This window comes from Protopterus annectens, chromosome 8.part1 (genome assembly GCF_019279795.1).
Source record: "Protopterus annectens isolate FY-2018-M chromosome 8.part1, PAN1.0, whole genome shotgun sequence".
Lineage (NCBI taxonomy): Eukaryota > Metazoa > Chordata > Ceratodontiformes > Protopteridae > Protopterus > Protopterus annectens.
This window is the reverse complement of record NC_056742.1, coordinates 392,687,561-392,705,785: the sequence shown is the minus strand read 5'-3', so window position 1 is coordinate 392,705,785 and position 18,225 is coordinate 392,687,561. Positions and strand designations below refer to the sequence as shown.

The following is an 18,225-nucleotide window of genomic DNA, read 5'->3' as shown; positions in this document are numbered from 1 at the left end:
CTACTGCCAAATTCTCTTTTATAGTTATTGATATAATAAGAGGTACTAGATTTAACAAAACAGGATGGCACTCATTGCTTGATTGAAAAGAAAAGAAATGGATTACTATATTAGGAGCATTATTTACACCTGGACTAAATGAGCAATTGTAATTGCACCAATAGGACGTTGTGCTGACACATTTAAATGCATCATTTTGCTTATTTTTTATCACTGAAGAAGGCTGTGCTATTGATTGCCAGCCGAAACCGGTTTGTTTTGTATGATGCTTTATTTGTTATTACAATAAATATTTCATCGGATTTTTCCAGTTGCTGGCTTCATATTTGTTTGTGGACTTGTATTGCTGTTGCCGTGCAACTTTACCTACATGCAGGGGATTTTTTGATTGGTTACATCTGCAAAATGAACAGCACTAGAAACACTAGATCCAAGGATCTGATCTTCACTTGAGGCATAAACAGAACATGCTGGAGGGACAAAACTGTGGCTCAAAGGATCTCCGTGTTATGGAATAGGCTCCCCATCCATGTGATGCAGAGTTTATCCCTGGCTCTGTAAAAAATGAAAGTTTGACCACTGGATGGGAAATCGCAAATTCACTCCTCATCTAGCTTCCATGTCTCTGATGGACAGAGATTGTTAGTAAGTAATATATACTCCAATTAACACCCCCTCACAAATCCCTTCGCTACATCCTTACTACCATACCCCCCTCATAAAAGACACCCAAGGTACTAGGGGACAAAAAGGCTATAGTGGTTATTAGACTAGTAACTACCTATGAACTTATATGCCTAGTACAACCACATTTATGGGTTGAAATAGATATGTTAAGATGTAGAAAAAAATGGAAGAAGGTTATCAATGAAACTAAAAGAATTCAAAGTGAAGTAACCATGAACAGAAAATTCACTCTGGTGCAAAAAGGGATATGAGCAACACTTTAAAAGAATAACAAGAACAGAGGAGAATGTAGGGCATGTCACAATGTATAAAGCAAGCATGAGACCTGTTCTGGTTCTTTGTGTGACTGCTTTTGCAAATTCCAAACAAAGAAAAACACACACAAAGTGGATACAGCCAAATGTTAAGTTTTACTGTTTTGTTGACCTTCCCTAAAGAAGATCCTTAATATTCTGCACAAAATGCCAGATGCCTTGATTTGGTGCCTTTGGAATTAACCTGTCTGTAGAGCGATAGAGAATCCTTGCCAACCTATACACTTAAATGTCTCAAAAAAACACCATTTATCCATTGGTAAGTGTACATTCTAAAGTGATGTAAAGGGGGAACATACTAAGTTGTTATAACATCAAATCTCTAACAGACACTAACTGCTGTAATATTCCTTGACAGCAGGCAAGAAAAGTTATTCATTCATTTTATGATTATGCATTTAATACAATTAATTTTTTGTGGGGGAACCATAGCCTCACACTTTTTGTAAATAGTGGAAGTGCTGCATACGGCATGATCTCATCTACTTGCCCACTATATATCTTACATAACAGCACACTACCTATTCTGATGTAATACATAGGATCATAATTAATTTCTAGTAAGTTAGTCAACCTAAACTCACCATTCTGCATATACAATGGAAGTAAATTCTGTTGTGCCAGCTCACTAGTGCTATGTGCATAAGTATGCTAACAGTGTTTGTGCTACACTCCCTAGTGTAAGACTACTAGCATATTTATTTTTTTAATTTATTTTGTTAATCAGGTAATCCCATTAGGCAAAAATACTCCCGTTTCAAGGATTACTTGGAAGCACAAGCTGGTTAAATAATGTGATGAAAGTCACACTGGTAGATAAAGACTGAGGAAATTAAATTCAGAACTATATAACAAAGCTTGTTAACAGCTCATAGCCTTTATTTATCTATGCTGAACATCTGGGCAACTGGGATACGGTTTCCTAAATCCATTATATAAATTTTACAGGCAAGCATAAGTGTAATGAACCCGGATGCTATCATTATACATTCTTTACCATTAAATCCAGAATACTAATGCCACTGTGCTCACTATTTATCACAAAGTATCATATGTAAACTGGGCAATAGCTCAGTAAAACTAACAGGACAGCAAACAACTAACTAAAGAGATACAGCTAGAAAGAGAGACAGTTACGCACTGAAAGTTACTGCAACAGGCTAAAGCTGAATACGAGAGTCTGAAAATGCATGAAGCTACCTGGGCTCCATTAGCAGGCAAGTTAATTCTTTTCTAGAAGCCAAAGCATCCTTCTCATATGACACATGGTGCATAGCTTACACTTGGCAAATAAACATTCCCAGGACACAGTGGCTAAAAGAAAAGGAAAGAATGTTTAGTTTGCAGAGGCAAAAGATACTGGATTCTACAACCAATAATCTTCCTTTCCTTTCCTGAAATGTAAAATAAACACTATAACTGCATTAAATTCACCACAGCCATAATTCATTTGAAAGCTTCACACAAATATTTCCAGACACATAGCAACTGTAAACTAGATGACACACAGATGTGTAATAGATTCGTTTTGAGTTGCAAATTATCAACAAAAATAGCAGCACTCAAAAATGCCAGGTAATAATGAGTGTGTTAAATGAATGCCTCTCCTTTTAGACAAGCTATTCATTCCCAATCCAGACAGAAATGGAAACATCTTTTCAAGTCTATCAGTCACGACATGCTTAAGGGAATGTAATTCTGCTACATCAAATGAAATGCATGGCTGGGGTATTTCTACAGACTTGAAAAATGCTTTGTTTACAAAGAGATAGCTCATTCTAGTAGTATGGCAAAGGTAAGTTTAAGCAACTGATTGCACAATATTTCAATAAAATGTTATTAAAGCAGCTGATACGTACTACTATATTTTCTAGCCTTTGTTTCAAATATCTAAATCCCAAGATATCTGCCAAGATAAATGCAGAAGTATCAGCAGTCGCAGATTCAGACAGAGAAAACAATTTTTAAATGTTGGCGTCAGTCCATTTTATCACAGTCCAATAAAGTTATATGCCTTAATGTTAGACAGCGAAAAAAAGTCAGATTGATGCACTCAAACATTTACAATAAGCACTGCAATGGTAATCAAAATGCAATAATATAACATTTTAAACTTGCTTGTATAATAAAAATGCAATAATACTTTGAAGTGACTGACCAGAAAAAACTATTAGCAGCATGGATCTGACAAAACATTCTGTAAAAAACTGAATGAGCAGCATTACTCTGTTGTGCATGGAGCACATCATTACGCTCCAATATTCCAAAAAATGGCAAACCAGTTAAGCAGCAGAGATGTGTGGGACCTGACCTTAACAATTGCTAAGCATCCATCCCCTGCTTATATTTTTAAGGTCAGGTCTACTGCTCAGCAGTAGAAATCTCACTGTACTGACTAGCAAATAAGAGTGGCAGAGTAAAAGATTTGTTTCTGTCTGCTGTCCACATCCTTAATGTGCCTTAAAGTGTCCCTAACTTCCTGTTTAAAAAAAAAAAAAAACTTAGGAAGTTGCTAGAATAACAGGATGTGTTCACCTGCATAAAGTATATGAACTATGAAACTCAAATGTATGTCATTATTTAGTGACATCAATTCTTGGTGGTTTGTCTGAAAATCACAGATTTTACGAGGAACAGACAAAATATGAAGCAATAATCTGGACATTCTGTGAAAATATTTTACATAGTAGAGAGGCATTAAATGTAAGTGTAGACATGACAGACATATTACACTGCCTTTCTGAAAGCATCTACCAAGTGGTTCTCTTTGAAAGCCAACAAAACACTGAGCATTTTTTGGACCTGTAACTAATAGTATGTGGAGCAGATAAAGCTCCATGCAATATAAGGTATTATGATTGTCTCACCGATCACAGCTCTGTACTGTGTGTTCTCGACATAGATACCAAGTGTCACCTTTTCAGCTTTGCTCTTGAGGTGAATTTCTTGGTATCCATGTCTTGAACACAAGTGGGTTATGATCAGTGAGCTGATACTAATCTTTATGCCATGCAGATGCTTGCATGAGTTTCACTGAGCAAATGATATGAGTGATGAATGCAGTTTTGTTCCTTTTCTTAGGTCACTTGCAATAAATGTAAGAACAGACTTTTGGAGTGGATTCTAAAGCCATAAGAGACTCTTAAAAAGTCTTGGCATGTCTGCAAAAAATATAGCAGGAGGTGACAGGCATCCACAAAGTGGCAGTTGCAATACTTAAGTAAATGACACAGCCCACCAGGCTTCTTTTGCTAGCTTAACATGCGAGTATGCACGCATGCATGTTATGGAATGGTAGCCATAGCAAATAAGGTCAGAAGGCCCTAGGAGTAGTAGTCCGAATGGCAATGTGCAAATGCTCTGGCCTTGTCGAGTAGAAAGAAGAATTCAAGAGTATGATACATATGGCTCGTTCAACTAGTGGTCTGGCACTAAATGATCTGAAAAAAAAACGAGAAAAGAATGATGTTCCCTCTCATGATGGTGAAGGAAGGAAAGATGCTGGAGACCTGCCCTGGCTAGTTTCTGGTAGAAAATGAGAGCTGCTGAAGAAAGCAGCAAGCAGTGTGGGGGGCACAGGCATAACAGACGTATCACCAGAAAAGCACAGATGACACCTCCACACCTCAGTGTATCTCCCCATACATCACCCTGTACATTGAAATGAATATCAGGGCAATCTGCTTACCTTCACATTTCCCTAAATAGAGGAATTCTGTGAAGGATAAAGTCAAGCTCCAATGTAAGCACACACAACATGGAAGGAGCTGAAGAAACATGAGCAGCAGATGGTCAGCTGGACTAGTACAATGGGGGTTGGGGAAGAAATGGGAAATACAAAAACAGTGTATTCCATCTTGGAAAAATACATCAACACAGCAAAATTAGATAAAATATGTTCCTCTTACTGCCATTTTTCCATAAAGACAAATTATCAGATCAATACAAACGAAAAAATAAATTAATCCAAAAGAAAGTTCTGATAAAGGCTAAACTAATTCAGCACAGCTATTTCAAACAAATTCTAGAGCTATGGACTCTGTAGACATGGATGCCTATATGTAAAATTAAGCATTTCAGAACAAAATGGTGAAAAACAGAATATCAGATAAAAAAAAAATATCCCATCACCTGCAAGTGCCTCAGAATAGAGGAATAAAGTCAGGACTATGACTCAAACAACATAGGTTTGATTAATGGCGTGGATATCTAAAGCACTGGTAGGAAAGACAAATGCATTAACAATAATCCGATAATCTAGTGCAACTCCCCACCTAGTTTGCAGTGTATGACTAGCAACTCCTGAAGACATTCTATACTTATTTTTTCTCTTTCTCAAAAAAAGCACAGCCCTATTACAATCCATAAATTCCTACCAAATATACATCCCAATAATTCTCATTCTTTTCTGAAGGTCAATACCGGGCTAATCCTGGGCTGTACTGCAGCTTTAGCTACACAGCTCCATCCGCCAAACTCACTTTCATGCTGTCTACTTAAGGCAGCAAGTATTAAAAAAAACTAAACTTGCTTGCTACAAAATTTCCATCTAAGTTCCCTGATATCTTAGCCATCACTGAATCCTGCTATAAAAAGATGACCCTAGTCCTTTTCACTTCTTCTCACATTACAACTACGTTGCTGATGCTAGACTATGGAAAAGATGCAGGAGTTGACCCCTTCTTTTATTCAAATCTCATCTTAATTCACCTATTCTCTCTCAACCCAACTGCACATCAAAATCTCAACCTAGCTGACTTCTACTTAAAATCCCTTTAACTACAAATGTAATACCTGTCCAGTGCCTATAAATTCAAACTCCTCATATGTTATACAATGTCTATATCCTCTACTCTTAAAAATGTAGTAATTTTACCCAACTTCACATTTAACTTTTGAGCACCCCTTTCTAAAGATATCACAAAACACCTGTCTGTTCTTGGCCTCTTCCACTTTGTAACATGGACCAACTGCCATAATATTAAACCAGGAAATCAATCTCTCCTAGACCATATCATTAACAACATATCAAATAATCTCAAATATAAAATACAGACGGATGAAAACAAGATCTTTAGACTTGTCATACTGGCTGACCCATTTACACAATGCTGCAACTTCATTAAAGAGTTACCTCAAAAAAAAAAAAAAAAAAAAGCATTATGTCCAGTCTTTAGAAAACAGCCCAATAACTACTGACCTCACATTATCATCTCATCTCTATCGTACTCACTCTAGGGAAAATTCTTGAGAAGTTAATTTACATTCAACTTTCTAAATACATTGACCAATATGAACTTCTGTCTGGCAAGCAGCACAGCTTCTGGTCAGGCACCAATACCAAAACTGCACTTTGGTCCCTAAAATATGTAATCCAATTATGAATAAAGGTCATCTTACAGGAGCAATTTTATCTCCCCTAACCAAAGCTTTTGACTTGGATGACCACTCTCTCCTTCTGAACCATGTATGTTACTCTGGTGTAAGCCCTGATGCCTCCATCCGGTCTCATGGCTTCTTTTCTGTCACTTCAGAATGAAGATTAACCTGCCACCTCTCCTGAAGCACCTTAACTGAGGGTGTCCCTCAAAGGACTACACTACACCCTCTTCTCCATTATTATAAATTAACTCCCAAATGATCACCCCCTTCCTCTTATCTTATATACTAACAATATTGCCCTAATCAGACCATGCCCCCTCATCCGTCATCATTCAAACAATTCAAAAGGACTTCCACACACTTGCTAAATGAATATTAAATCACAAGCTACTCCTAAACAACTCCAAAACCAAGGCCATGCTCTTTAATATAAAACAGAAGTTTCAACTGCCAATGAACCCTTGGAGCTTTGTAGTACTTAATGATGAAATCACTACTTCTTTCACATACCATAGCATTTGGTTAGATCAATCCCTCAGCCTCCAACTGCACATAAACAAACAAATAAAAATGTACTGATTATTCTGGGCCCAAAGCATTAAGACTTTCTCCTCAGCAGAAAAAATCTGCTACAAGGAAATGCACTCTACTGCACAACTCGAGTATGGTCTAACTGTACCTTCCTCTAAAACAAAAAAACAGTACTAAAGCACTAGACTTAGCAACTAAATCTGCCAATTCATAACCCTCTCCCCCAAAATAACAAAAAAAAAACACTAAATGAAAGGCCTGATGATCTGCTTGACTCTTCATCTGAAAACTGTCTCACACCCTGGGATCAAAACTTACATACAGGTTTACTCTCCTACAGTCTAAGAAATCAAGCCACACAATACACAGCTTACTCTCAGAAATGGTGTTCGCAGAACAAAATATTTCACTTTACCTTAGACATCATACTGAGCTTATCTGGCAGGGATTCCAAAAACAACCCACCTCTTACTGAAATTTCAACTCACAAATTAGAACATGCACAAACAGGTGACTCATTTGACCAAAATAATGCACTACATTACCACAAACTGACTATGTATTTTGGAGAAAGTGTAAGGTCACTGAGGTAGTTTCAGTGAACATGTAATGACTTCAATACTTTATCAAAAATACATTTGTCGACAGTAGAGTTTGTTTCTTTCTCCACTGCTTTGCAACCTCCGAGTTGGAATATATGCAAGTCCTGCTGCCTGCCACCCTGCAAAGGAAAAACAAAAACAATACAAAAAACTTTCCTCAGATGTTTGAAGAATGTAGTTTCAGCAAATCCATCCATCCTTCCTCGACCCCTTTTCCCATTTTTTACATGGGGTCGGGGTGCCACTTCAGCAGTGACAATCATCTTGAGCCAAGTTTTTACACCGCCGAGTGGCTAGCTCTGCCATGATAGTTCATTTATACACTCACTCGCACACACACTCTCACCTGTGACCAATTTAGGGTGTCCAGTCCACCTCCTGCATATCTTTGCAATGTGGGAGGAAACCAGAGCACCCTGAGGAAACCCACGTGACCGCAGGGAGGACATGCAGACTCTGCACAGAAGACACCCCAGCTGAAAATTGAACCAGAGGGCCTCTTGCTGTAAAGGTGACAACACTAAGTGCTGCATCAATGTGGCCACCCATCGTTTCTTGGCCTTTTGGCTAAGATCAAGTGTAGTTTTGGCAAACATTTATCAATTTTTTTAAGTTTGCTGAAACTACTTTCAGCGACTCCACATGAATCTGTGCTTTAGATGTTTAATGAAAGATTTCCTCTTGGCTTCCTTTTCTTTTACTTCTGAGCTTACAAGATGCAAGACTCTTACTTAAATGACACAAAAGCACTTAACATTTCCACATATTATTTTTAGCTGTTTGGTATATTTTCCTTTCCTTATTAATATATCTTTGTAATGTGGAAAGATGCCACTATTTAGAAAGAACTGGTGAAGTGAGAGGGAAGAAGCAAGTTTAAAGTTAAACAGGTATGAAGCTGAACAGTAGTTTGGACTGTTACAAATATAGCAAGTACCTCATCTTACTGACCCCTCACGGTATCTGGCTGTCCACTGTACTACTGTTAACCATTGCTGCTCCATGGTCCTACACAACTGCCATTCCTTTGATATGGTCCAGTAAATCGGGAAAGGTGTTAGAGGGAGCCTGATTCTTAAAAGAAGCAGCAAATAAACCTCAGGGGAGGCAAACAATGAGGACAAATCTGTCCATTTTTGATGAGATGGGCAAACTGCATATCACACAGTTAGATAGTACTTTGTGACATTACACTTCTGTCCATCTTGAACTGCAACCAGAGGAACAATCATTTGAAAAATACATTTTGTGTGTGTTTGTTGCAGTACACAAGAAGTGCAGACAATGTAAGATTACTGTCTGCTAACAGTGCTGTGTATGCTGCGAGGTAAAGACAACAGCATATGATCTATCAAGACAGGTGTATTGTGTGCATTTCTATCCATTCCACAGCATACACAAACTGTTTTTCTTATAAATCAGAAAAGCTATTGTTTTCAAGCATACTTTTAGATATGCACACGCACAGCACTCTATTTGTGCCATCACCATTTCGTTCTGAACGTGCTGCACACATGGTTGGGAAAAATGCATGTTAAGAATGGCAAAGCAGGGTCAACCATTACATGAGTTGTGCAGTAGGCATAAATGAGTTCATATAAGTAATGACACTGGCCATCTCCACGCAGACTACTTAAATATTTTACATATTTGCATGCAGCCTTACTGACTAATGGAGCAATGTGTTGCACTCGCACTAAAGCCAGCAGAAAAATGTAACACTGTCTGCCTGAAATAAAAAAACACCAGAATATTTAGAATTATATAGAAAACATGATTCAGAATTTCTAAAAATAAAATTCCTTTGCTAAGTTGCTTTTATGAAAAGTACAAATCTAGAGAAATAAAAGACTGAACATACAATAACTTGAGTCAGTTTTCACAAACATATGCTGCCTACAGTTCAGAATGAATCAGACTTTACAAAAAGCAGACATGGCCTGTGTAATGTAGAGTATATCTCTGGTCTCACAAAACAAAGCAGCAGGCATCAGCATACCAATATTAAGGACTTTCAGGAAGTGTTACCCTTTGACATTTCAGGAAACAAAATTATTTCATTTGCAGGACTATGGAGAATGAATATTCAAAGTGTGGTGATTCAAACTGTCATTAACTCTTTTGTCACACATGGTGTTGGAATCAATGGTTTCCTATTAATACACTATTTTGATAATCTTCCTGGGCCTCTGACTTTGCTAAGTATGGCTTACTTTCATGTATAAAACTCAGTTTAAAGTGCTGAAAATCCTTATCTGGATGTTTCCAGAGGAAATATCCTGTTGTGTTTCACTACCTAGGCCTTCTTTCTACACATTTTTTGTTTTTTAAGTCGTCAGAATATACTCATTTTCAGACTTGGCCCATTGACATTTTTAACAGTTCAAGCACTTTCATATCTGGCAAATGTTTTCTTACTGATTGGTTGAGCTACGCATTTATTATGCTCCAGAAGTTAGCCCACCCTATAAAAAAAAAAAAAAAAAAAAAATATATATATATATATATATATATATATATATAAATATAAATAAATCATGTTAAACGGCTGTACATGCAATAAATAAATAAATATATATATATATATATATATATATATATATATATATATATATGAATATATGTGTGTATGTGTATATATATATATATATATATATATATATATATATATACATACATATATATATATATATATATATATATATATATATATATATATATATATATATATATATATATATATATATATATATATATATATATATATATATGTGTGTGTGTGTGCGTATATATATATATATATATATATATATATAATTTTTTTTCCCGAACCATATATTTCTTTGAATTTCACTTACCCGACCTCAATTCTCCAAAACGTCATTAAACCAAAAGCAGACTGCCAAAATCCTTTCCCAGTGAAAGGAACCACTTGGCCACCATGGTAAACTTTTCCCTTTCTTCAGTGTAGTATGATCTCGGAATTGGTATATTTAAGTAGGTGGGTGCAGGGGTGGGGGTGACCCCCCCCCACTTTGGTGGGTTTAGTTTTGGTCTGTTTAGGCTTTTTTCCATGATGGCCAAGAGGTTCTTTTCACAGGGAAAGGATTTCGGCAGTCTGTGCTTTCAGTTTAATGACGTTTCGGAGAATTGAGGTCAGGTAAGACTCATATATACACACACACAATAAGTACTCACTAGTAAGTAATTTCCTCTTCTGGTTTGTCTTGGCACAATTCTTGAAATGTACCCCTATAAATGGTGAGGGGACTCTTAAAACCTTGTTTGAACACATCCCAATATCTTGCACCATATGAGAAGACAGTGATGTATGGTGCAAGACATTTGGGAAGACAGTCACAGCCCTGTACCCCATGCATTAAATAAGCAGGATAGCTGAATCCTGGCTTCAGATGATTGTCACTGTTAAAGTGACACCCCAACCCCTGATTGTCACTGTTAAAGTGACACCCCAACCCCATGGGGAAAAAGGGGATGTGAATAGATGGTTGGATGCAAATAAGAATATAAAATTATACATTTGCCAAGCCTGTAAGAAAGTTCATTCTGGTGACTGGAAACATCATTGCAACAATGTGGAATACTGGGAGGACAGTCAGTACTCACTGCAGAAGGGACCTTCAAGTGTTGAAGCAGGCTGGCTCCTGAAGTTACTATCCAATTAATACCAGGTAAAATGTGAACCAATAACTAAATGGCCACTGCAGAATGTTAGAAATTGACATATTCTTGATATATATACACTAGATGTAGTCACACTCCAAACGAAAGGCTATTCACAACATTAGCAAAACTGGTTAGCCACCTGATGGCAAAAGAAGATATCAAACAATATGGGTAGGATCTGCTTAGCTGCAGGTAATCTGTCCTTAGTAAGAACAAAGGAGACAAAGGCCTTCCTGAATTCAAACTCCCTTGTCAGGTAGAAACTGAGCAGATAGTACATGTCCAATATATGAAAAACTCTTTCTCCTGGATTCTGCCCTTGCAGGTAAAAAAAAAAAAAAAAAAAAAAGGTGAAAGGTCTAATTTATATACAGTTCTAAAGACACTTTAAAATGGAAATGTCCTAAGGGGCAATCAATACTTGTGAAAGGCTTAATAGTTCCCTGTTATAAGGACCTACACGGTTGTGAGCCTAAGGGTAGATAATGGCGACCAAGAATGACATCTTTCAAGAGACAAAAGTCAGATCTGCTAAACTACCCTGTTGGAATATGGAACATGCATGCATGCATGTCAGTCATGAGTTTCAATCCCCAAGAGTCCTTAGAGAAGAAGGTTGTTCAAAAACAGGCAAAGATGCAAAACCCTTTTCTGATACTACTGACAAGCAATGGGCTTGGCTACAGTCCTGTCATAAAACATGATGTTCTGTAATGTTGGAAACAGGAATCTTAATAATGCAGTAACTATTAGTCAAGTCAAAAAGTTTCCTGAGGTAGGTCAAAATTTACCTGGAAACTGACTGAGGCGGTACAAGACACTTCTCTACACAGACAGAAAACAACTTAGGATCCTTCAAGCAAGTCTGAGGACTGGATGACTTTTGTCACAGCTTCGGTTACATCTGAAACTTCTTCTGGAATGTTCAGCAGAAGCAACAAATATAGTGGAGTCAATTTTTGATCCAAAGGATGGTGACTTTCTTTCCCTTATACAATGGGATGTATTCAAACACTGTCAGGATACTGAAAACAAGAAACCATCACGGCTGGTACAGCAGCAGTATGATGCAGTCAAGCTTCTTCATGTCCAAATAACTATTATAAAGGACAATTTGATGGGAAACTGGAAATTCATCCCTGGTTTAACACCCATGTCAGTAATGGACACAGGTAACCTATAAATGGTTATTCTCCCAGGCTTACACTTATCAAGGGTATCAGAACTTGTCAGAGATTTGGGATGCATGGCTAGGCTTAAAAGGCCCTTGTGGCCGTTAGCCTAGTAAACACCTATGAACCTATTAGGTAGTTACAGAAACTACAGTTGTGTACACTTACCATAAATGTAGATGTTCGAGTATATTCACTGTTGCAGTTATCACTTGTGGGCTATCCCTGCTGGGTAGCCCTCGGTCGGCCTGAATACCAGAGTCAAGCTTTTCACCTGCACCGGCTGCTGTCGCCTGTGGACTGATGTCAGGTCGTCAGTGGTATAAAGGAAAGCAGATGGCGCCATTACATCAGTTTTTTCTTGTCCTAACCTGTAGGAGCCCCTTGAAGGAAATGTTTTAAAGAACCCCTAGTGGCCCAAGGCGACAAGAATGACAATCTCCAAAAGGATAAGAATAGGGGCGAAGGTGGGAGGGAAAATAGGACTGCAACAGTGAATACACTTGAACATCTACATGTATGGTAAGTGTACACAACTGTATTATGTTCTTCGTGTTTCACTGTTGCAGTCATCACTTGTGGGAGGACTCCCAAAGCTGAGGAAGGGATGGATGGAAGCATGAAATTCCTACGATTGAGCTAGCATGCCTTGCAGGACTGCAAAGGCAAAGCCTGCTCGAGCCATGGAGAACAGAGGCGGGTGGTAGTGTTTGGTGAAGGTGTGGACCGAGGTCCAAGTGGTAGCTTCCAGGATGTCCCTGGTGGGTACTCCTCTAAGGAAGGCAGTGGAAGTAGAGGCTGCCCTAGTGTAATGTGTTCTGATAGATTTAGGAGGAGCTTTTCCATGAAAAGTGTAGCAGAATTGTATGCAGTGAGATATCCATTTTGAAATGGTCTGTTTGGAGATGGGCTTCAACCAACAGTTGATCCATCTTCCTAATGGACTTTTCCATCCAGGTAGTATCTTAACTGTCTGTGCACATCCAGTGTGTGCAGAATTCTCTCCCCTTTACTCTGAGGGTTTGGAAAAAAAGGTGGGGGAGATGTATAGCCTGGTTTAGGATCACATCTGATACTACCTTTGGCATGAATGAGGGATTAGTCCTGAGAGACACCCTGTCTGCATGGAAGATAATGAAGGGTTCAGTGGCCATGAGTGCTTGAAGTTCTGACACCCTCCTAGCTGAAGTAATAGCCAAGAGGAAGGCAGTCTTCCAGAAAGGTGTTTTAGGTCTGCTGATGCAGCTGGTTGGAAGGGAGGCAATGTCAGTCTTTCTAAGACATAGTTCAGGTCCCAGGCTGGAGTGGGTGCCCTTCTTTGGGGCTTAATGTTAGATACACCTCTGAGGAAATGCTTAATCAAAGGGTGACAGAAGATAGGCTGTTCAGCATGAAAGTGTGCTGAAATGGCTGAGGTGTGGATTTTAATGGAGGAAAAGGAAAGGACCTTGTTAAGTAGCTCCGCTAGGTAGTCCAGAATAAGTGGGAGGGATGGCTGGGATCTGCTGTGACCTTTTGATAGGCACCAGGAGTTGAATCATTTCCACTTCTCTGAGTAAGATTTCCTGTTGGTGGGCCTTCTGGCTTCCGTAATAATGTTTAGGACCTGCTTGCTCAACTGTGGGTTATCCCCGGTCCCTGGGGGATAAGCCACGCAGAAAGACTGAGAGTGTGCAGGTTTGGATGCAGAATCTCCACTCTGGCTTGTGTCAGGAGGTCTGCAGTTAAAGGCAGGGGCCTGTAAGGCTCCTTGGTCAGGCTGAGCAGCAAGGGTTATCAATGTTGCTTGGGCCAATCTGGTGCCATAAGGATGGCTTTTGGTCCTTCCTGCTTTATTCTGGGCAGTACCCTTGGGAGTAAGGGCAGGGGGCGGGTGGCACATAAATGAATAGATTGGTCCATTGGAATGAGAGAGCATCCACTTTCCAAGCCAGGGGTTGAAACTCCCTGGTGCAGAATTTGTGCAGCTGATTGTTGTGTTGTGAGGTGAAGAGGTCCACCTCTGGTGCCTGCCAAGTCTGGGTGATTTGGAGGAATGTCCCCTTTTGGAGTTTCCACTCATGGGGGTATCTAAGTAGTTTCTGCTTAGATTGTCTGCTAGGGTGTTCTTCCTGGGATGTACTGGGCTATCAGGTGTAGGCCCTTGGAGGAGGCTGTCTGCCAGAGGTTCATGGCTAGTCGGCAGAGAGGATAGGAGTGTGTCCCCCCGCTTGTTGATGTACCACATGACTGTTGTATTGTCTGTTTTTATGAGGAGGACTCCTGGTTTTAGGTGGTCTTGGAAGGATGTGATAGCCTTGTGATCTGCCATCGTTTCCTTTAGGTTGATGTGCCAGTGAAGGTGCTTGAGGTCCCAAGAGCCTTGGGTGCACCGGGTGTCTAAATGAGCACCCCAAGCTAGGTCTGAGGCATCTGTGATGATAGTCTGGCCTTGAGGAAGGTAGGTGAAGGGAAGGCCCTTGTTCTGACTGCAGGCCTCTGCCCACCAAAGAAACTTGTTCCTTATGCGTGGAATGAGGGGGAGAGTGGTCTTCATAGATTGAGAGTGTTGGCACCAAAGGTTCTTTAGGTACCAGTGGAGTTTCCTCATGTGCAGCCTGGCCAGAGGAATCATCAGAATGCAGGATGACATGTAACTCGGTGCATGCAGAATTTTCCTTGCTGTGAGTTTTTTTCTGAGAGCTAACTGGGAGAAGTAATTTGGAAGAAAGCATTGTTTTTCCCGGTGAGAGGAAGGCTGTTTGGGAGGCTGTGTCCAGGAGTGCGCCGAAGAAGATGATCTGCCTGGAGGGGTTTAGGTTTGATTTTTTCCTGTTGACAGTGAACCCTAGAGAGGTTAGGGTTGTTTGTACAAAGAGCAGGTCCTGTAGTAACTTCTCTTTGTTGTCTGCCTGTATTAGGCAGTCATCCAGGTAAGGGTAAATCTGGATGTTTTGCTGTCTGCAGAAGGCAACTACTGGGGCCAGGCATTTTGTGAAGACCCTGGGAGCCGTAGATAAGCCAAAGAGTAGTGCAGAGAATTGAAAGTGTTGTGAACCTGCTCTGAAGCGTAGGTATTTTCTGCAAGACTCCCTTATGGATATATGAAGGTAAGCATCCTTTAGGTCTAGGGTGGCTAGCCATGCATTTTTGCCCAGCATTGGTAAAAGTTTTTTGAAGAGTTAGAATTTTGAATTTTGGGACCTCTAGGAAGGTGTTTAGAGTACACAGGTCGAGGATGGGTCACCAAGTGCCTTCTTTACTTGGCACTAGGAACAGTCTGGAGTAAAAACCTTTTCCTGCTTGCTCCTGTGGCACAGGCTCCACTGCCCATTGAGCATGGAGTATGTGCACTTGTTTTAATGCTTCTGCTCACAGATTTGGAGGTAGATTTTGGTAACCTGTTAAGGTTGGGACTTGTTGGAAGGTAAATTTGTAGCCCTGAAAAATTATTTTTAATACCCACTGGTCTCTTGTGACAGACAGCCAATTTTATTTGTAAAGAGATAGCCTTCCTCCTAACCTCTGATGGGAGGCGGTTTGGGAAACATTGCACGTTCTTAGAGTAGTGAGTGGACATAGAACTCCCTGCTGCGGGAATGGTGGAGGGCCACTGCTTAGTTCTTCGCTGGCCTTGGTTTTGTGGTCTAACTGGTCTATCCCTGTGAGGCCTCCCTTGAACCTATCTATTTGGGGCTGGGAAAGGCCAGTGTTTAGAGGGAAAGTTTCTACTGAGACAGGGAGGTTGAACTTGGAGGGAGTCCTTACTGTTTGCATAGATTTAGTTTTATCCTCCATCTTTTTGATGACCTCCTCTGCTTTTGATTTAAACAAGTGGTCTTTATCCAGGGGAGCATCAAGTAGTTTTGATTTTACACGATCGGGCAGTGGCTGTTCTTTTAGCCATGCGTGCCTCCTAACAACTGAACCTGCCACAGCGGCCCTATCGGAGGCATCTAGGGCATCAAATCTGCAGTGCAGGGAGTGTATAGCTACTTGAGAAGTAGAGTGCAGAAGATCTGCTAACTCTTTTGAAGTATTAGTGTCAAATAAAGATGACATTTTTTTTTGTTTCATTAGTTCCAATATGTGCTGTTGATATTTTAGCATATGGAACTGGCGGTTAAGAGCTCTAATATCTAAGGTTGTGGAGGTGTACACTTTCTTACCCCATCTGTCCAGAGCTCTTGAGTCCTTGTCAGAGGGAATTGGGTTTTTAGATGAGCTAGCCTTGGCCACTTTGGGCCCCAGTGTGAGTCTCAAACTGAGTACAATCTTGGGCTTCCCAGTGGAAATGCTGAGTGTGTGTAGGGTTTCCCCAAATTAAAGATCCTCGGGGGGGGGGGGGCAGAAGGAATAGATTCCTCTGTATCAGAATCCTCAAAGGAGGTAAGAGTTTTTTTTTCCTAATCTGAATCAAGGTAGTCTGAAAATTCAGAATCCGGCACTGTGTGAACTTCAGGGGAAGTATCCCTCTTTCTTTTAGGAGTGGTATGGCTACCCCTGATGAAAATGACGAAGTCCTCCGACATTTTCAGTAATTGTGTCTGAGGCGGTGGAGGAGGAGTAAGATGGCGACAAGATAATGTTTTCTTTGGGGTGATCTTGCTTTTAGACCTTGGTAAATCCATTTGTCATTGGGATGCGGTAGTCAGAGGCAAAGACGTTTGTTTTTGCCTTGAATTGGTTGTGCGAAGAACTTCCTCAGAAGCCAGTGCCTGCATAGCGGCTCTGGACCCAACCAAAGTGGAGACAACAAAGGGATCAGATGATGAAGTATTCCCCGGCAGCATACCAGACTCCAAAAGGGTCTCGGTAGAGACCTGCGAAGGAAATGAGTCGTGCATCAGGGGCTGCGAATACGCCTCACTGAATTCCTGAGAACTGATGACTTGCTTCTGGGGTGGGTCGTCTTTAGGCTTAAGTTTGTGTGGTCTGTCCCTATCATTATCTTTTCATTTTTTGGGAATATATACAGACTGCTGACTGATGGATGACATTTCATAATGTGAGGAACTACTTTGGAAATGCCTGTATAATTGGGTACCCTTTGTAAGAGCCTTAGGGTAGCTGACTGGTGGCAGTGTGATTACCTCAGAGTCTGGGCAGAAAGGGGCACAGCTACTAAAATCTGTGCCAGCTTTTCCCAAGTGTGTGTGTGTGTGTGTGTGTGTGTGTGTGTGTGTGTGAGAGAGAAACTCAAACATCCAAGTGTGTGCGTCAGTTACTGGGAACAGGGACACACAGTGATCAGTGTGGAGATTTGTGTGGGTAGGAGACAGGAGGAGAGTCCAACCCCAAGTCTGGAGCATGCTCCTTGTGTGCTCTTAAGGGAAATTGTGCTTGGTGCAAGGAGCTGCATCTGAAAATACTGTGCAAATCCATCTTTGCTCTTAGTGACAGTCCCTCACTGGAGTCAGTGGTGAAAACAGAGTCTCCTTGATTGGTGACCTGAAGTAGGGACCCATCAAGACCTTCCACCCAAGGTACCTTTACAAATTTCTTTAAGACAAATTACCTGTTCCAAAGTGACACATTGGCAAGCTTCAAATCCCCACCAAACCCAGTTAATCTCCACTGAATATGCAGAAACATACACCACCTCACAGTACTAGCATGTACTAACAGTACTAGCATGTGAACACCTGCATAGATGCAGTTGTACCCCATAGAAACTAGTGCAGGGCAAACCCCAACAACAAACCCACATGGTGGGACCATAATATCAACAAGTTTTACAATGAAAGAAAATAATTATGACCAAACGTAAGAAAAGTAATTCCCAGAATGTTAAAGTCCTTGTCACTGAAACAAACAAACTCAGGAGCTTAGTAAAATCCACTAAAGTCAAGTCTGAGGCTAAAACAGCTA

The 18,225-nt window shown here is 40.2% G+C and overlaps 1 protein-coding gene and 1 pseudogene across 1 annotated transcript in view; one reads left to right on the top strand and one right to left on the bottom strand.

Annotated features, from left to right (window-relative positions):
* LONP2 (lon peptidase 2, peroxisomal) overlaps positions 1-18,225 on the bottom strand; it is a 1,625,174-nt gene that overhangs the window by 449,656 nt on the left and 1,157,293 nt on the right. The window lies entirely within an intron of this gene.
* Positions 8,064-8,196, top strand: LOC122810460 (annotated as a pseudogene).